Source organism: Notolepis coatsorum, assembly GCF_963971535.1.
Source record: "Notolepis coatsorum genome assembly, chromosome: 1".
In the NCBI taxonomy this organism is placed as follows: domain Eukaryota; kingdom Metazoa; phylum Chordata; class Actinopteri; order Aulopiformes; family Paralepididae; genus Notolepis; species Notolepis coatsorum.
The window spans coordinates 113,798,813-113,815,754 of NC_140165.1; the positions used below are offsets into that span (position 1 = coordinate 113,798,813).

At 44.4% G+C, this 16,942-nt stretch overlaps 1 protein-coding gene across 1 annotated transcript in view; it reads right to left on the minus strand.

Moving 5' to 3' along the window:
* Window positions 1-16,264, minus strand: part of LOC311230975 (RAS guanyl-releasing protein 2-like) — a 309,227-nt gene extending 292,963 nt beyond the window's left edge. The window contains exon 1 of the mRNA XM_084317429.1: window positions 16,004-16,264. The gene's annotated coding sequence lies outside the window, so the exon portion shown is untranslated. The remainder of the gene's footprint in view (window positions 1-16,003) is intronic.
* Window positions 16,265-16,942: the final 678 nt, after the last annotated feature.

Below are 16,942 nucleotides of genomic sequence, written 5' to 3' on the forward strand. Positions count from 1 at the left end.
TGTATTCGCTTAATCTATTGTACACAACTCTCTCATAGACTTTGGATAGAGCTGGTAATACGGATATTGGACGGTAATTATTAATACTCTTTTTGTCACCTGATTTATATATGGGTATTATTCTCCCAATTTTGATGTTTTTTGGCACCACACCATGTAGTAAGGACAAATTAATACAGTGAGCGAGTGGTCTGACTATAATATTGGCTATGGCTATTAGGATTTTGCTGCATATTCCATCAGCACCGGCTGTGCGAGTGTCCTTCATCTTCATGATAATGTTGAATAGTTCATCATTAGTGTTCATTAGTTCATCTAGTGACGAGGGGCCTAAAAATAATAATAATTAAATGTTTTTCTTATTTTGGAGATCGATGTCATACTGTGACACTGAAATGAAAAAATATTTCATCAACTAAAATATTTAGTCAACTAAAATATTTCATCAACTAAAATATACAGTATGTCACACCCGTGCCTCTTCCCCCTCTGCAAGTGGCTAATCTTGAGTTTCCGACCCCCCAGTAAGCTAACCATGGATAAATCCAAAAAAAGGAAAGTCTGAGGAAAATAGAGGGTTTAATTCAGCGTGGACAGATTAATTTGCTTTCACGACTAACAATGCAGGCTTACCTGTGCCTATGCCTGATATGTGGTGCGAAATTTGCGAACAATAAAAAATTTACTTTTTATTTTATAGATTTTCCACAAATAAAGGAAGGACTCAAATAGAGCTGCACAGTTCAGGGTTTTATTTCAAAGTAGGTCTACAGATGCCAGTGTTTTTTCTCCTTTTCTGTGTTTTATTCCAAAGTAGGTCTACACATGGTAGTCTTTTTTTAAGGTGGACTACTTTTTATTTTATAAATGTTCCACAAATAAGGGAAGGACTCAAATATACCTGAATAGTTCAGAGTTTTATTTCAAAGTCGGTCTACAGACACCAGTGTTTTGTCTCCTCTTCTGTGTTTTATTTAAAAATAGGTCTACACAGCCAGTATTTTTTCTCCTCTTCATAAGAGTTTGAGGTTTTCCTTTGTTATAACAGGTAAAAACAGCAATAAAAAGTCAAAACTTTTCTTTTTGTTGCTTTATAATTCCATTAATGCAAAAGTATAAAGTATAATAAATCGCAAATTACTTTGGGTATGCAATTGTCCGGCGTTTTATGCTAAATGTGGGGTATGCTTGGGGATATATAAAACGTTATACACTGTGTTATCTTCATTTTAAGGGTAAATAGGTTGTGCGGCTCCCTGAGCATTTTATTTTGTGGGAGGGGGGAAAAGTTTCAAGTTCAAGTTCAAGTTTCTTTAATAGTTGTCATACAGAAGTACAGAATACTTTTATACAAAATGCTTCTTTCTGTTACGCTCCAGAGACTGTGCTAGACAAAAGATAAGTATGAAATAAACAGAATGGACTGTGAGTTTGAGGATACCAAGTGGACAGATTGTATTTAGTGGGTAATACCTGCAGTCTTTGCTTTGATGGTAATCAGTGGGTGACGAGCCCCAGGTGTGCAAGGGGAATAGCCAAACAGTTTTTGACCGTGTTCGTGTTGATGTGCTGTATAGGTCGGCGTTCAGTGTTATTTGTAAAAAGAGTTTCGTATATATTTTTTTTGGTGGATAATGGTCAATAAATGGATTGGCATATCCAAAATGATACGAGCACTCTGGACATTGAATTCTTCAAGCACGCGTCTAACTCAACTCAGCCCACTTGCCCCTCGCAGTAGGCTTATAGGTAAAGGCTCTACAATAACAATGGAGGTGATAGAATTCTGTCGGTCGCCTCACTTAAAAATTCAGTCGCCTGGCAAAAATCGCCCGCCGTGTGCGGACCACTTAAGAGTAGTAGCATAGTAGTAGGGTACATAGCTGAGGGGGAAAACCCTCAGCTCGGAACTCGGCAGAATCTGCACATGGCTCGCTGATAACAAACTATCATTACACCTGGGTAAAACAGAGTCCATTCTCTTAGGATCAAATAACAAACTCAGCAAGACCAACGGCTTCTCGGTTACAGTGGGTAACAATATTGTCACAAGGAAAAATGAAATTACATACCTGGGTTCCATCCTAGAGGCAAATCTTTCCTGTGACAAAATGGCATCCAATGTAATCAAAAAAGTCAACCAACAAACTAGATTCTTGTACCGGATCTCCTCTCTGGTAAACAAAAATTCCCTGAAGACTCTCGCAGGAGCACTCATTCGAGGGTACTACGAATATGCTTGCACCTCATGGTACCAAAGCACCTCAAAGGCGCTAAAAACAAGATTACAAACATCACAAAACAAACTGGTCAGACTACTGCTTGACCTTACTCCTAAAACCCACCTCACCCCTGCACATTTTGACAACCTAGGATGGAGTAGATGACAGAGTACAGCAACTTGCAATGGGACCATTCTACAAGATACACTACACCACTAAGGTACCCATGTACATGTCGAAATACTTCCCAAAGGTCAGTGAATACCACGACCACAACACCAGAGGGAGTTCCCCAAATCATGTTCAACCCAGATTCGGCACAAACAAGGGACTAAACACGTTTCGCAATTATGCCACAACAATGTGGAACGCCCTACCCACTGTAATATCTTGGATATTAACAGACAACGGAACAGTTGGTTATTTAACAAGATGCTTTATTACTCCCTCCGGTGGTTCATCAATCCAAACAATGACAACCTCTCTACCTCTCGCGCCACTCCCACTGTCTCTAACTGTTGTAAACATGTCGTAACGTATATCCATGACAACTCCCCTTTTAGACAGTTAACAATACTATGACATCTCCCTTTTTTCCTTTTTTTCTTTTTTGATCTTTTTCCCCCTCCATTTTCCTCAGATTTTTCTCCCATCCCAATGTTAGTCGTATGCCAATTCCCAATCCCCTTCCTGGTCGCTGCGCACTTACCCCCCACAGTCAGATCATCTGGGAGAGTGGAGGCTACCACGTGCTTCCTCCGACACACGTCCAGCCAATCAACCGCTTCTTTTCACCTGGCAGCGTGGATCCTCCCCGAGAGGGCGTAGCGTGTGGGAGGATCACACTATCCCACTCAGGTCCTATCCGCGCTTAGCAGGCGCCCCGACCGAACTGTAGGAGTCGCTGTTTACAACGACCCGGACCCACCCCGCCAGCTTCTCCCACCCTCTAATACAGCCAATTGTATTAGTGTGAACGGCCAGCCAAGCTGGTGACAACCCCGGAGCTGTGAGCTGGATTCGAACAGGCGAATCCAGCTCACAGCTCCGGGGTTGGTGACGAACGCAATCTCCGCTACGCCACCTAACCGCTCCCCTTTTTCCTTTTAACAATATCAACACATATCAATAACTTAGATATATTTTCTTTAACAATATCAACACATATCGAGCCCAGCTCTCGGCATTGCTACCAGCTTGGCTGGTCGTTCATACTAATACAATTGGCAGTATTAGGGGGTGGGAAGCTGGTGGGTGGGGATCGGACGTTGTGGACAGCGACTCCTACAGGTCGGTTGGTGCGCCTGCGCAGCAGAATCAGGAAGCAATGAGGCCGTTCCAGAACCTTCTGCAGCCGCTCACCATGTTCGCTGGTGTTGGTGCCATGGATGACGATCTCATCCATGTAGACGGCAACGCCGTCCAGCCCTTCCAGAGTCTCCACCATCTTCCTCTGAAATATCTCAGGTGCGCTGCTTATCCCAAAGGGAAGACGTTTAAAACAGTACCTTCCGTACGGCGTGATGAAGGTGGTCAACCTCTGGCTGTCTTTGTCCAGTGGGATCTGCCAGAACCCTGATGCTGCGTCAAGTGATGAGAAGACTGTGGAGCCGCTGAGCTGAGCTATCATCCCCTCTGATGTCGGCAAGATGAATCTCTCCCCTTTGACAGCCTTATTAAGCTTCTTTAAGTCCACACAGATGCGTGCTCTTCCAGACTTGTTCTGGACTGGCACCATGGGTGCGCACCACTCTGTTGGGTCAGTCACGACTTCAATGATGTCGTTGGCTTCCATCCTCTCCAACTCCTCTTTCACTGCACCCAGGAGTGGTATGGGGACCCGGCGTGCTGTGCATACTGCATAGGGCTGGGCATTGTCCTTTAGAGCTATCTTCACAGGCTGTGTTTTCAGTTGGCCAAACTCCTGTTCACTGGTGTTGACCTCGCCCACTCGCTTTACTTACCCCATAGCTACAGCTACTGGCCTGCTGAGTAGGTTATTCACACTCTGCCCTCTAATGACGTAGAGCCTGCATGCGTATGTTTTTCCCCTTGTAGCTGGTCTGAGTTATAAACTGCCCTAAACAGTTCAATCCACCCCCTGGACCACTCAGCACCTTCTTTGGCCTCTGTAGGACCCTTTTTGGCTCCAGTGTTTTGTACACAGTTTCACTTATGATACAACAATCGGCTCCAGTATCTATTTTAAATTCTACAGGTGAGCTACCAATATCTAATGTGACTGTCCATTCATTATCATTGTGCGGCATGTTATTAACCTCTTCCACCTGACGGGACCGGTACCGGTCCCAAAATGACATCTGGTCATAAATCAATATCTCCAGACTGTTCTATAAAACTTGAAATTTTATTTTATTTTCAAACGTATTCAAGTATAAACATCATAACCATGTCACAACAGCATGTATAATGTATATTATCATCAATACATTAGTTTAGGAATAGGTTAAAGTGTTATTAGATAGATTTTCCTTTTCGAAATGTCTGTATATTTTGCGAGAGGTGACCATTTTGGAAAACCTTGAATCATGGGAATTGTAGTTTTCTTGCGGCCATTTTGTAGTGGACATCTATAGCTCTGGATCTGCGTTGGAATTTTTCAAAACTACACTTCCTGACAGGATCTATGGGGTGCAAGGTTCATAGTTCTGTATGCATTATTTTAATAACTCTTATTATTCGGGATAATATACCACAAAACGTAACGTTATTGACAAATATTGAAACGCAGTTAGTTTCTCTTCCCTATTGTTAGCATGCAGCAACAATTAGATCTGAAATTAGTTTCAAAACGGTTGCACCGTGGTGAAAATAAAAAAGTTTCAGTAGATTTCATTATCTGTTCTTATGCACGCCTGGTAATACTAAATCCAAATTGAACTCGGCCATTTGAAAGATTATATATATATATAAACAGTGATGCCTGTAACGCGTTACTAAGTAACGCGTTATTGTAATCTGATAACTTTTCCCCGAAAATAGTAATCTAACGCGTTAATCTTTAAAAGCCAGTAATCTGATTGCAGTTACTTGTCCAAGTGGCTGTGCATTACTATTTCGTTACTATCTCATCATAAATTCATAATGCAGGCGGAATGCAGTATTTTATTTCGTTTTCGACAGTCAAAAATACATTTTGAGCTGTTTTTCTTATTTGGGAGTGACGTGGTGTGGCAGTGAAAGGGTTAAATACAAGAATGTGTCCCGCGGCGTGACTGGTCCCTCTGTCTGTGAGTGACTCTGCTTTAGTCCAATCACATTCCCCATCCACAGTCTGCGAATCAGAGGCAGAGTAGGGCGGGTCTTCACAGCACGTCATGTGACATATGCGCCAATCGTGTGACAGCAGGGCTCCGTCGTCGGAGAATTCCACCCCAAAACGCTTGGCAAAATTAAAAGTGAAACCGCAAGATGACTTTTGCGGTTTCTGTTCAGAATTCCACCCCAAAACGCTCGTCTAAACGTAGCCTCAGTCACTACTTCACGGCGGAGGAAACAAAATACTGTCTACCGCTAAAAACAGCACATCCAATTGCATTGAAAGCATCTGGAATCACAACACTAGCCGACGCTTCGACTAGGTACAGGAGGGTTGATGGTGGCAGAGCAAAAGCTCTTATTTGCCAGATTTACAGTTAATTTACATGTTAAAGAGAGACTGATTGTATGTTTATAGAGAGACATTTATAAAAACAATTTAATAGTTACAGTTGATATAATTGAATAGTTCAGCCTGCATTTGTTAGATGTGGTACACTGGTTTTGTAAAACCACTGGCTGGCTGCTCTAATGCTGTGAGCATCATAGACTGTTGCTTTACCATACTTGATGGTACAGAAGCTGAAGCACTAGTTTAACAATTTACGTTATGTGCAGAGAAACAAGTTAAAAACAATTTATGCACTTTCAATAAAGCGTTTAAAAAAAACTGTTGGGGGAACGACGACGACTTCGTAACCTAGTTACTTTCAAAGTAACTAAGTTACTCTGATAATCAAGTAATCAGTAAAGTAACTTAGATTACTTTTTAAAGGAGTAATCGGTAATCAGTAATCAGATTACTTTTACAAGTAATCTGTGGCATCACTGTATATAAATGTGCGAATTGGCTATAATAAAGTAATTTATAAGCCTGCTATTTTATATTCTATAATAATATTTCAAAGTGCATTGGTCCGGATGGGAGAATTCAGTACTGTATCTACAGAACCTTCTGTTTAATCATCTTCCCTTTATTAATTTCCTTCGATTTTCTGTACACATGATCTCAAGAAGGTACTGAACGGTACCTCAAACATTAAAGGTACTGAAACATTAAACAGTTTTTAATGTTTGGTCATTATTAGCATGGTGTTATTCACTGTCAAAGATGCAAAGAAAATAATGCATATGCAAATATGCATAATTCATATTCTCCTTTGTTTCATCACAATTTAAGCAAGTCTAGTAATAGACACAATATTTCTGACACTGGGAATACATTCACTGAGGTCCATAGATGTCCCTAGATACCAAGAATATGCAAATGGTCCTTGTAGAAGTGGAGCAATATTCAATTTACTTAGGTATGTATTTTAGGCGGATTTTCAGAAAATAGGCTTCAGGCTTAAGAAGTTAACTGAGCCCAGATAATAATACTGTCCATCTTCTGGTCCCTCACCCTCAGTCACTTCTCTCACCTGCTTGCTCTTGCACACCCTTTCCCAGTGTCCACTTTTCCCACAATTATTGCAAGTAGACCTCCTTGCTGGGCACCAGCACTTCCTGTGGTCATTCTCACTCTCTCTCTCTCCTGGCGCCTCTCTCTCTGTGGGTGCCGCCACTTCTGTATTGCACCTCTGCTATGCCGTTGTGCTGCTTCCTGCACGGCGTAAGCCTGCTCCCCCTGCTGGTTAACTTGAGCTTTTACCTCCTCTGATTGACGCACCTCTTGTACCGTCATCTCCAGAGTGAGGTTAGGGATCAGCTGTAGCCTCTGAGACAGATCCTTGTCTAGAATTCCCACCACGATTCTGTCCCTTATGTTTTCCTCGCGAGCCGTTCCGAAGTTGCAATGTTCCGACAGCTCATATAGTGCGCGGATGAATGTCTCTGCGCGTTCTCCCGCGCGCTGCACTCTCTGGTTGAAACATGCCCGTTCATGTATAACGTTGTGTCTCGGGATGAAATATGCGTAAGATTTCCCAGTACAACATCTGAGACTCATTTTCCTCTTCCCCGTAGTTAAAAGAGCTGAGAATGTTCTCTGCTTCCTTCCTGAGCGCATACACCAGCGTGCTTACTTGTACTGGACCTTCTTCTTTGTCCAACTTAGTAGCTGTCCTGTACCGTGTAAACCGTTTCTTCCAGTCTGACCATTCGGCGGGTTTCTCTAAACAAAAACTCTCTGGTGGTTGAAACTTTGCCATCCTCGACCACTTCTGACACCATGTAATATCTTGGATATTAACAGACAACGGAACAGTTGGTTATTTAACAAGATGCTTTATTACTCCCTCCGGTGGTTCATCAATCCGAACAATGATAACCTCTCTACCTCTTGCACCACTCCCACTGTCTCTAACTGTCGTAAACATGTCGTAACGTATATCCATGACAACTCCCCTTTTAGACAGTTAACAATACTATGACACCCACAGCCGTAAAAAAAATTTGAATCCCTACCCACCTTCAAAACCGCTCTCAAAGAGCACCTACGGGAGGCTGTAATTCGAAACTGGCCACCGTAAATGTCCAAACCCCCCCTCCCACCCACCCACCCCCTCCTAGTTTCAAGTTTCAAGTTCAAGTTTCTTTAATAGTTGTCATACAGAAGTACAGAATACTTTCATACAAAATGCTTCTTACTGTTACGCTCCAGAGACTGTGCTAGACAAGATAGTATCAAATAACATAGTATAGCATGTAATTTAGAAGAAGAAAATGAGGTCACAGTGTTCGGTATAGACATATGTACAATGTTCTGAGTTACCATATAATATACAATACTATGCAGTGTACTAATGTACAGTACTATCTAGTGCAAAGCAGAAATGGGATGAGGTACAATTTAGGTACAATTTACAGTAAGGTGTACGAGTTGTAGTGCAATCCTTCATCAATAAATATAAAGTGTGGGGAGTGGGTGCTACAGTGTGTTTGTTTAAAGTGGGTGTGTGCTATAAAGTGTGTGGAGTGGGTGCTACAGTGTGTTTGTTTAAAGTGAGTGTGTGCGTGTGGATGTGTGTGCTATGTGCGTTTGGTGGTTGTTGTTGTGTAGTGTTCATTCATTGTTCGTTTAGCAGCCTGATGGCCTGGGGATAGAAGCTTCTTCTGAGTCTTTCTGTGCTCGCCTTGAGACTCCGGTATCGCTTGCCGGACTGTACATTCCTAATGTACAGTCTCCTCCCCATCGTATGTATATACAGTATTTTCTGTTAGGATCTCTGTTTAACAGTACTGTATATTTGCATATCTTGTATGTCACGAATGTAACAGTACTATATACCTGTATGTCATGTATGTCATAAATGTCATGATATATATCTGTATATCTGTATGTTGTGTATGTCATAAATGTCATTATGAATTGAAAATGGGGGACCCTGATGTAAACAAGACGAAAGTCTTTCTCTGTTCTGCATCCCCTTAAAGGAAAACTCCAACATTTTGGGAAATTAGCTTATTTAACATCTTCCCTGGAGTTAGACAAGAAGATACATACCTTTTTCGTCTCTCTGCATGCATTGGGCTTAGGGAACACCTGGACCGTTAGCCTAGCTTAGCTTCATCACTGGAAGTGGGGCAGACATCTAGCCTAGTTCACTACAGTCAGGAAATATACTCCAAATACAATCAAAATACAACTCCCAAACGTTCCTGTAAACATGTTGTGACCTCAGGGCTCTACAGTGCGACCATATTGCTCGCATATGCCCCTAAAGATATGTGTGCGAACCTGAAAAATCAAGTCCCACATTGCACTCAAGCCAACGGTCCAATCACAGTAGAGTGACGTGACTGGTTTCATGGGAAATAAAGCAAATGACCAATCGGAAGCTCTCATTTTGCTTGTTTACGTCCTGAAACTCCGCCATTGCGATCAGGGCTCTGCGTTTTCCGAGACACTAACTTATTATATAGTGTTACCAATAGCAATAGATTTTAGAACACCTAGATTTATCGATAGTAGGGATGCCCCGATCAATCGGCCACCGATCGTTATCGGCCGATAATCAGTATAAATATGCGATCGGTGATCGGTGATAATGCTTTATTTTCGCCGATCGTCAAAACCGATCTCACTCGCTCGTCTCGCTGAGTTCTGTCTCAGACACCGGGAGCTGCGTCTGCTCCTCCCTCCAGCCCCTCCCGCTCGTCTAGTCTAGTGGGACGGGAGGACGGCGTCTCCCTTAGCTAACGTTAGCTACCGTTACAAAATGACCCAGTCAACCATTCACTTCCAGTCCAATACATGATGAGGCATTGTCTAACCGAACGGTATCTAGCCGACCAGCTACCGATAGCTCCTGACATCAACAAACGCTCCAGCAAGTCTAGTAGAGACGTGTATGATACCTCAGCTAGCTCATGTTAGCTGACGCCAGCTCACTGTTCAAAACGAAATGTCCCACTGAACTAAATAGTTCACAGAGGCGCTGTATCAACGTTATATAGCTGGCCAGCAGTAGCTCCTGATATCAATGTTTTATAACACTCATTCGATGCGTATTCGAGCTGAGGGCATGTTGTTGAATATGATCAATAGGGACTAGCTGCAGCTCCGGAGAATCCTGGCCGTAGCTGCAGGCTACTCGAGTATAGGGTCCAGCTGCAGCTCCGGAGAATCCTGGCCGTAGCTGGAGGCTACTAGAGTACACACAGACAGTGGAGCTTGTTGCGTGGTGGCGATGTCTCGCAGATAATACAAGTACAAGTCTAATTATATAATATATATATTTTATAAAAAAATAAAAATAAATCTTTATATAAAATAAATTATTTTCTTTTTTAATCAAAAACGATCGGTATCGGATCGGTATCGGCCGATATGGCTCACGACGATCGGTGATCGGTATCGGTGGCAAAAAACATGATCGGGGCATCCCTAATCGATAGCAATAGTAATATAACGGTAATGCAACAAAACGAATGCCTTGCTTTGTTAATCATAACGTTGATGCAGTAGCGTATTATGTCGTTGTGTTGGCTGCTGTAACGGACATGACAATAACATAACGTGTACACATTAAAATTGCGATAATCGATTCTAACATTTTCAAATCGATGTAGTTGAATTTTCCCCTTAGGATCGATGCATTGCACACAAGTCACACGAGTCTCCCAGTCACACAAGTCTCCCAGTCACACAAGTCACACAAGTCTCCCAGTCACACAAGTCACACAAGTCTCCCAGTCACACGAGTGTCCCAGTCACACAAGTCTCCCAGTCACACAAGTCACACAAGTCTCCCAGTCACACAAGTTACACAAGTCTCCCAGTCACACGAGTCTCCCAGTCACACAAGTCTCCCAGTCACACAAGTCACACAAGTCTCCCAGTCACACAAGTCACACAAGTCTCCCAGTCACACAAGTCTCCCAGTCACACAAGTCACACGAGTCTCCCAGTCACACAAGTCACACAAGTCTCCCAGTCACACAAGTCTCCCAGTCACACAAGTCACACAAGTCTCCCAGTCACACAAGTCACACAAGTCTCCTCTCCCAGTCACACAAGTCTCCCAGTCACATAAGTCTCCAAGTCACATGAGTCTCCCAGTCACACAAGTCTCCCAGTCTCCCAGTCACACAAGTCACACAAGTCTCCCAGTCACACAAGTCTCCCAGTCACACAAGTCTCCCAGTCACACAAGTCTCCTCTCCCAGTCACACAAGTCTCCCAGTCACACAAGTCTCCAAGTCACACAAGTCACATGAGTCTCCCAGTCACACAAGTCTCCCAGTCACACAAGTCTCCAAGTCACATGAGTCTCCCAGTCACACAAGTCTCCCAGTCACACAAGTCACACGAGTCTCCCAGTCACACAAGTCTCCCAGTCACACAAGTCACACAAGTCTCCCAGTCACACAAGTCACACAAGTCTCCCAGTCACACGAGTCTCCCAGTCACACAAGTCTCCCAGTCACACAAGTCACACAAGTCTCCCAGTCACACAAGTCACACGAGTCTCCCAGTCACACAAGTCTCCCAGTCACACAAGTCACACAAGTCTCCCAGTCACACAAGTCACACAAGTCTCCCAGTCACACGAGTCTCCCAGTCACACAAGTCTCCCAGTCACACAAGTCACACAAGTCTCCCAGTCACACAAGTCACACAAGTCTCCCAGTCACACAAGTCTCCCAGTCACACAAGTCTCCCAGTCACACAAGTCACACAAGTCTCCCAGTCACACAAGTCACACAAGTCTCCCAGTCACACAAGTCTCCCAGTCACACAAGTCACACGAGTCTCCCAGTCACACAAGTCACACGAGTCTCCCAGTCACACAAGTCTCCCAGTCACACAAGTCACACAAGTCTCCCAGTCACACAAGTCACACAAGTCTCCCAGTCACACAAGTCTCCCAGTCACACAAGTCTCCCAGTCACACAAGTCTCCTCTCCCAGTCACACAAGTCTCCCAGTCACACAAGTCTCCAAGTCACACAAGTCACATGAGTCTCCCAGTCACACAAGTCTCCCAGTCACACAAGTCTCCAAGTCACATGAGTCTCCCAGTCACACAAGTCTCCCAGTCACACAAGTCACACGAGTCTCCCAGTCACACAAGTCTCCAAGTCACACAAGTCTCCCAGTCACACAAGTCTCCAAGTCACACAAGTCACATGAGTCTCCCAGTAACACAAGTCTCCCAGTCACACAAGTCTCCAAGTTACACGAGTCTCCCAGTCACACAAGTCTCCTAGTCACACAAGTCACACAAGTCTCCCAGTCACACAAGTCTCCAAGTCACACAAGTCTCCTAGACACACAAGTCTCCAAGTCACACAAGTCACATGAGTCTCCAAGTCACACAAGTCTCCCAGTCACATGAGTCTCCCAGTCACACAAGTCTCAAAGTCACACAAGTCTCCCAGTCACACAAGTCTCCCAGTCACACAAGTCTCCAAGTCACACAAGTCACACGAGTCTCCCAGACACACAAGTCTCCAAGTCACACAAGTCTCCAAGTCACACAAGTCTCCCAGTCACACAAGTCTCCAAGTCACACAAGTCTCCCAGTCACACAAGTCTCCAAGTCACACAAGTCACACGAGTCTCCCAGTCACACAAGTCTCCCAGTCACACAAGTCTCCAAGTCACACGAGTCTCCCAGTCACACAAGTCTCAAAGTCACACAAGTCTCCCAGTCACACAAGTCTCCAAGTCACACAAGTAACACAAGTATCTCAGTCACACAAGTCTCCTAGTCACACAAGTCTCCCAGACACACAAGTCTCCCAGTCACATGCGTCTCCAAGTCACACAAGTCTCCCAGTCACACAAGTCTCCCAGTCACACAAGTCTCCAAGTCACACAAGTCTCCCAGTCACACAAGTCTCCAAGTCACACGAGTCTCCCAGTCACACAAGTCTCCAAGTCACACAAGTCTCCAAGTTACACGAGTCTCCCAGTCACACAAGTCTCCTAGTCACACAAGTCACACAAGTCTCCCAGTCACACAAGTCTCCAAGTCACACAAGTCTCCTAGACACACAAGTCTCCAAGTCACACAAGTCACATGAGTCTCCAAGTCACACAAGTCTCCCAGTCACATGAGTCTCCCAGTCACACAAGTCTCAAAGTCACACAAGTCTCCCAGTCACACAAGTCTCCCAGTCACACAAGTCTCCAAGTCACACAAGTCACACGAGTCTCCCAGACACACAAGTCTCCAAGTCACACAAGTCTCCAAGTCACACAAGTCTCCCAGTCACACAAGTCTCCAAGTCACACAAGTCTCCCAGTCACACAAGTCTCCCAGTCACACAAGTCTCCAAGTCACACGAGTCTCCCAGTCACACAAGTCTCCCAGTCACACAAGTCTCCAAGTCACACGAGTCTCCCAGTCACACAAGTCTCAAAGTCACACAAGTCTCCCAGTCACACAAGTCTCCAAGTCACACAAGTCACACAAGTATCTCAGTCACACAAGTCTCCTAGTCACACAAGTCTCCCAGACACACAAGTCTCCCAGTCACATGCGTCTCCAAGTCACACAAGTCTCCCAGTCACACAAGTCTCCCAGTCACACAAGTCTCCAAGTCACACAAGTCTCCCAGTCACACAAGTCTCCAAGTCACACGAGTCTCCCAGTCACACAAGTCTCCAAGTCACACAAGTCTCTCAGTCACACAAGTCTCCCAGTCACACAAGTCTCCCAGACACACAAGTCTCCAAGTCACATGAGTCTCCCAGTCACAGAAGTCACACGAGTCTCCCAGTCACACAAGTCTCCCAGTCACACAAGTCACACAAGTCTCCCAGTCACACAAGTCTCCCAGTCACACAAGTCTCCCAGTCACACAAGTCACACAAGTCTCCCAGTCACACAAGTCACACAAGTCTCCCAGTCACACAAGTCTCCCAGTCACACAAGTCTCCCAGTCACACAAGTCACACAAGTCTCCCAGTCACACAAGTCTCCTCTCCCACAAGTCTCCCAGTCACACAAGTCTCCAAGTCACACAAGTCACATGAGTCTCCCAGTAACACAAGTCTCCCAGTCACACAAGTCTCCAAGTCACACGAGTCTCCCAGTCACACAAGTCTCCCAGTCACACAAGTCACACAAGTCTCCCAGTCACACAAGTCTCCAAGTCACACAAGTCTCCCAGACACACAAGTCTCCAAGTCACACAAGTCACATGGGTCTCCAAGTCACACAAGTCTCCCAGTCACATGAGTCTCCCAGTCACACAAGTCTCAAAGTCACACAAGTCTCCCAGTCACACAAGTCTCCCAGTCACACAAGTCTCCAAGTCACACAAGTCACACAAGTCTCCCAGACACACAAGTCTCCAAGTCACACAAGTCTCCCAGTCACACAAGTCTCCAAGTCACACAAGTCTCCCAGTCACACAAGTCTCCAAGTCACACAAGTCTCCCAGTCACACAAGTCTCCCAGTCACACAAGTCTCCAAGTCACACAAGTCACACAAGTCTCCCAGTCACACAAGTCTCCAAGTCACACAAGTCTCCCAGTCACACAAGTCTCAAAGTCACACAAGTCTCCCAGTCACACAAGTCTCCAAGTCACACTTGGAGACTTGTGTGACTGGGAGATGTGTGTGTCTGGGAGACTTGTGTGTCTGGGAAACTTGTGTGACTTGTGTGACTGGGAGACGTGGTAAATACACAGGTCACAACATGTTTACAGGAACGTTTGGGAGTTGTATTTTGATTGTATTTGGAGTATATTTCCTGACTGTAGTGAACTAGGCTAGATGTCTTCCCCACTTCCAGTGATGAAGCTAAGCTAGGCTAACGGTCCAGGCGTTCCCTAAGCCCAATGCATGCAGAGAGACGAAAAAGGTATGTATCTTCTTGTCTAACTCCAGGGAAGATGTTAAATAAGCTAATTTCCCAAAATGTTGGAGTTTTCCTTTAACAATTGTGTGTATTGAGCCGTACTGTATGCATTGTACCCATTCTGCAATCTGTTAATAAAGTTTTCAATCAATCAATCAATCAATCAATCAATCCATAATAGTAACTGTATGACGACCGTAAGTAAGAGGGTAAGTTAGGTATAATGAATTGAAAATGGGGGACCCTGATGGAAACAAGACAAACGTCTTTCTCAGGTCTGCATCCCCTTAACAATTGTATGTATTGAGCCGTACTGTATTGTACCCATTCTGCAATCTGTTAAATAAAGTTTTCATTCATTCATTCATTCATTCATGCCCCTAACGCCCCATGGGCAGATGAATTAATGTCCCCATCATGCAGGGGCCTGGTTGTTATCACCACCGCTGCATGCGTGCCTCCTCCCTCGGTACCCATAATTGTAATTTAATTGTTACTATGTCTAAACTAGCTATTATCTCCGCAAATGGTGTATGGGTTTTATTCCTGTGTATCATCACCGAGTAATTCAGTATTATAAACAGGTTTGACAGCCCTGTAGTTTTTCTGCCAGGCTAAACAATGCACTAATGGTGTCTTTGCGGTTCTAATTGGCCCCGTTAGTTTTAAGGAGACGGAAGGGAAGACTTCTTGATAGTAGCCTCAACAACAGCAGCAGCAGGCAGCTGTGTGTCATGGTCTAGTTCTAGTCTATACATGGCAGTTCTGTTCCCTCGTCCAAACATAATCTATTTGCAATTGATGAGTCAACATGATTGGAATTCATACCCCTGGCACCGGACCACAGCATCGCAGTTAACGGCGCAAGGCAAGTGACAAGTCTATGCCTGGTTCTCACTCCTGTTGCTGCTACAAGTCATCATGATGTGTGTATGAAGCAATAAGGCATATAGCTACAGGAGGTCGAAGTATTTCCCCAGTTGAAACCTCAAGAAAACCGCTGCATACCCATGCATGTGGTGCGGGTGGATCACCTTAAGTTGACTTCTAAACCGTGTCTGTTCAAATGTGATTGATTGAAATGTGAATGTGTTTTGAATGAAGACAATACAATACAATACAGAGAGGAACCGTGTCATGCGTAATGTTATATCAAAATGAACACCATTAAGGCCACTGCATGTTCAGTTCTAATAACATTTAAATGTAAATAATAAAAAAAAGCCCAAGTTATCACGTCTTACCTTCAGAGTTTGAAGAGTCCCATGGTATGTCTCGAAACTATGACAATGTTGGAACTGCGCGCTGAGATTATAGCTAAGGCGCAAGGTGCGAAAAAAAACTCCGAAACACCTATTTGAATACGAAAAGTGGCAACAAAAAAACGCGTCCTGGGGGTGGAGGAGAGAAGCGAGATGATTCATAAAACATGTATGTAGATGATCATAATGTTTTCAATAACCTATAGGCTCCGCTGGCGCTGCACGTTTCACAGCGCGACAGTCTATGCGCACACAGCCTATCGCAGCCAATGGCACAGCCTACACTCCGATACAAGTTCTGGATGCCTGCTGGCCTGGTACAGTTATTGTTGCAGCTACAGCTGGATCCCCAACCCCGCGGCTCTGTGTCAAGCAAGCGGCAGTATCGCTTGGACTTCCGGTCGGAGTTCTTCCAGAATAAAGGCTCTCTAATAATCGGCTCTGACAAAAACGGAATAAAGTATTGTAGCATTGATTGATTGATTGATTGATTGAAAACTTTATTAACAGATTGCAGAATGGGTACAGTACAGTACAGCTCAATACACACAATTGTTAAGGGGATGCAGACCAGAGAAAGACTTTCGTCTTGTTTACATCAGGGTCCCCCATTTTCAATTCATCGTAACATATGACATATGACATACAGATAGACAGTACTGCTACACATCTATACATTTATGACATACCAGATTTGCAAATACAGTACTGTTTGTGATACGAAAAGAGTCCAGAGAAAAGGTATACATTTGACGTAGAAACTGTACATTGGAGGAGGTTGGGTAGGTGGGGGGGGGGGGGGGGTACTGTACATTGGAGGTGGTTGGGTGGGTGGGGGGGGGGGGTTGGGTAGGAGTGGGGGGAGGTTGGGTAGGAGGGGTGGGTGGGGGACACTGTACAACTGTACAAGCAAAACTGTAC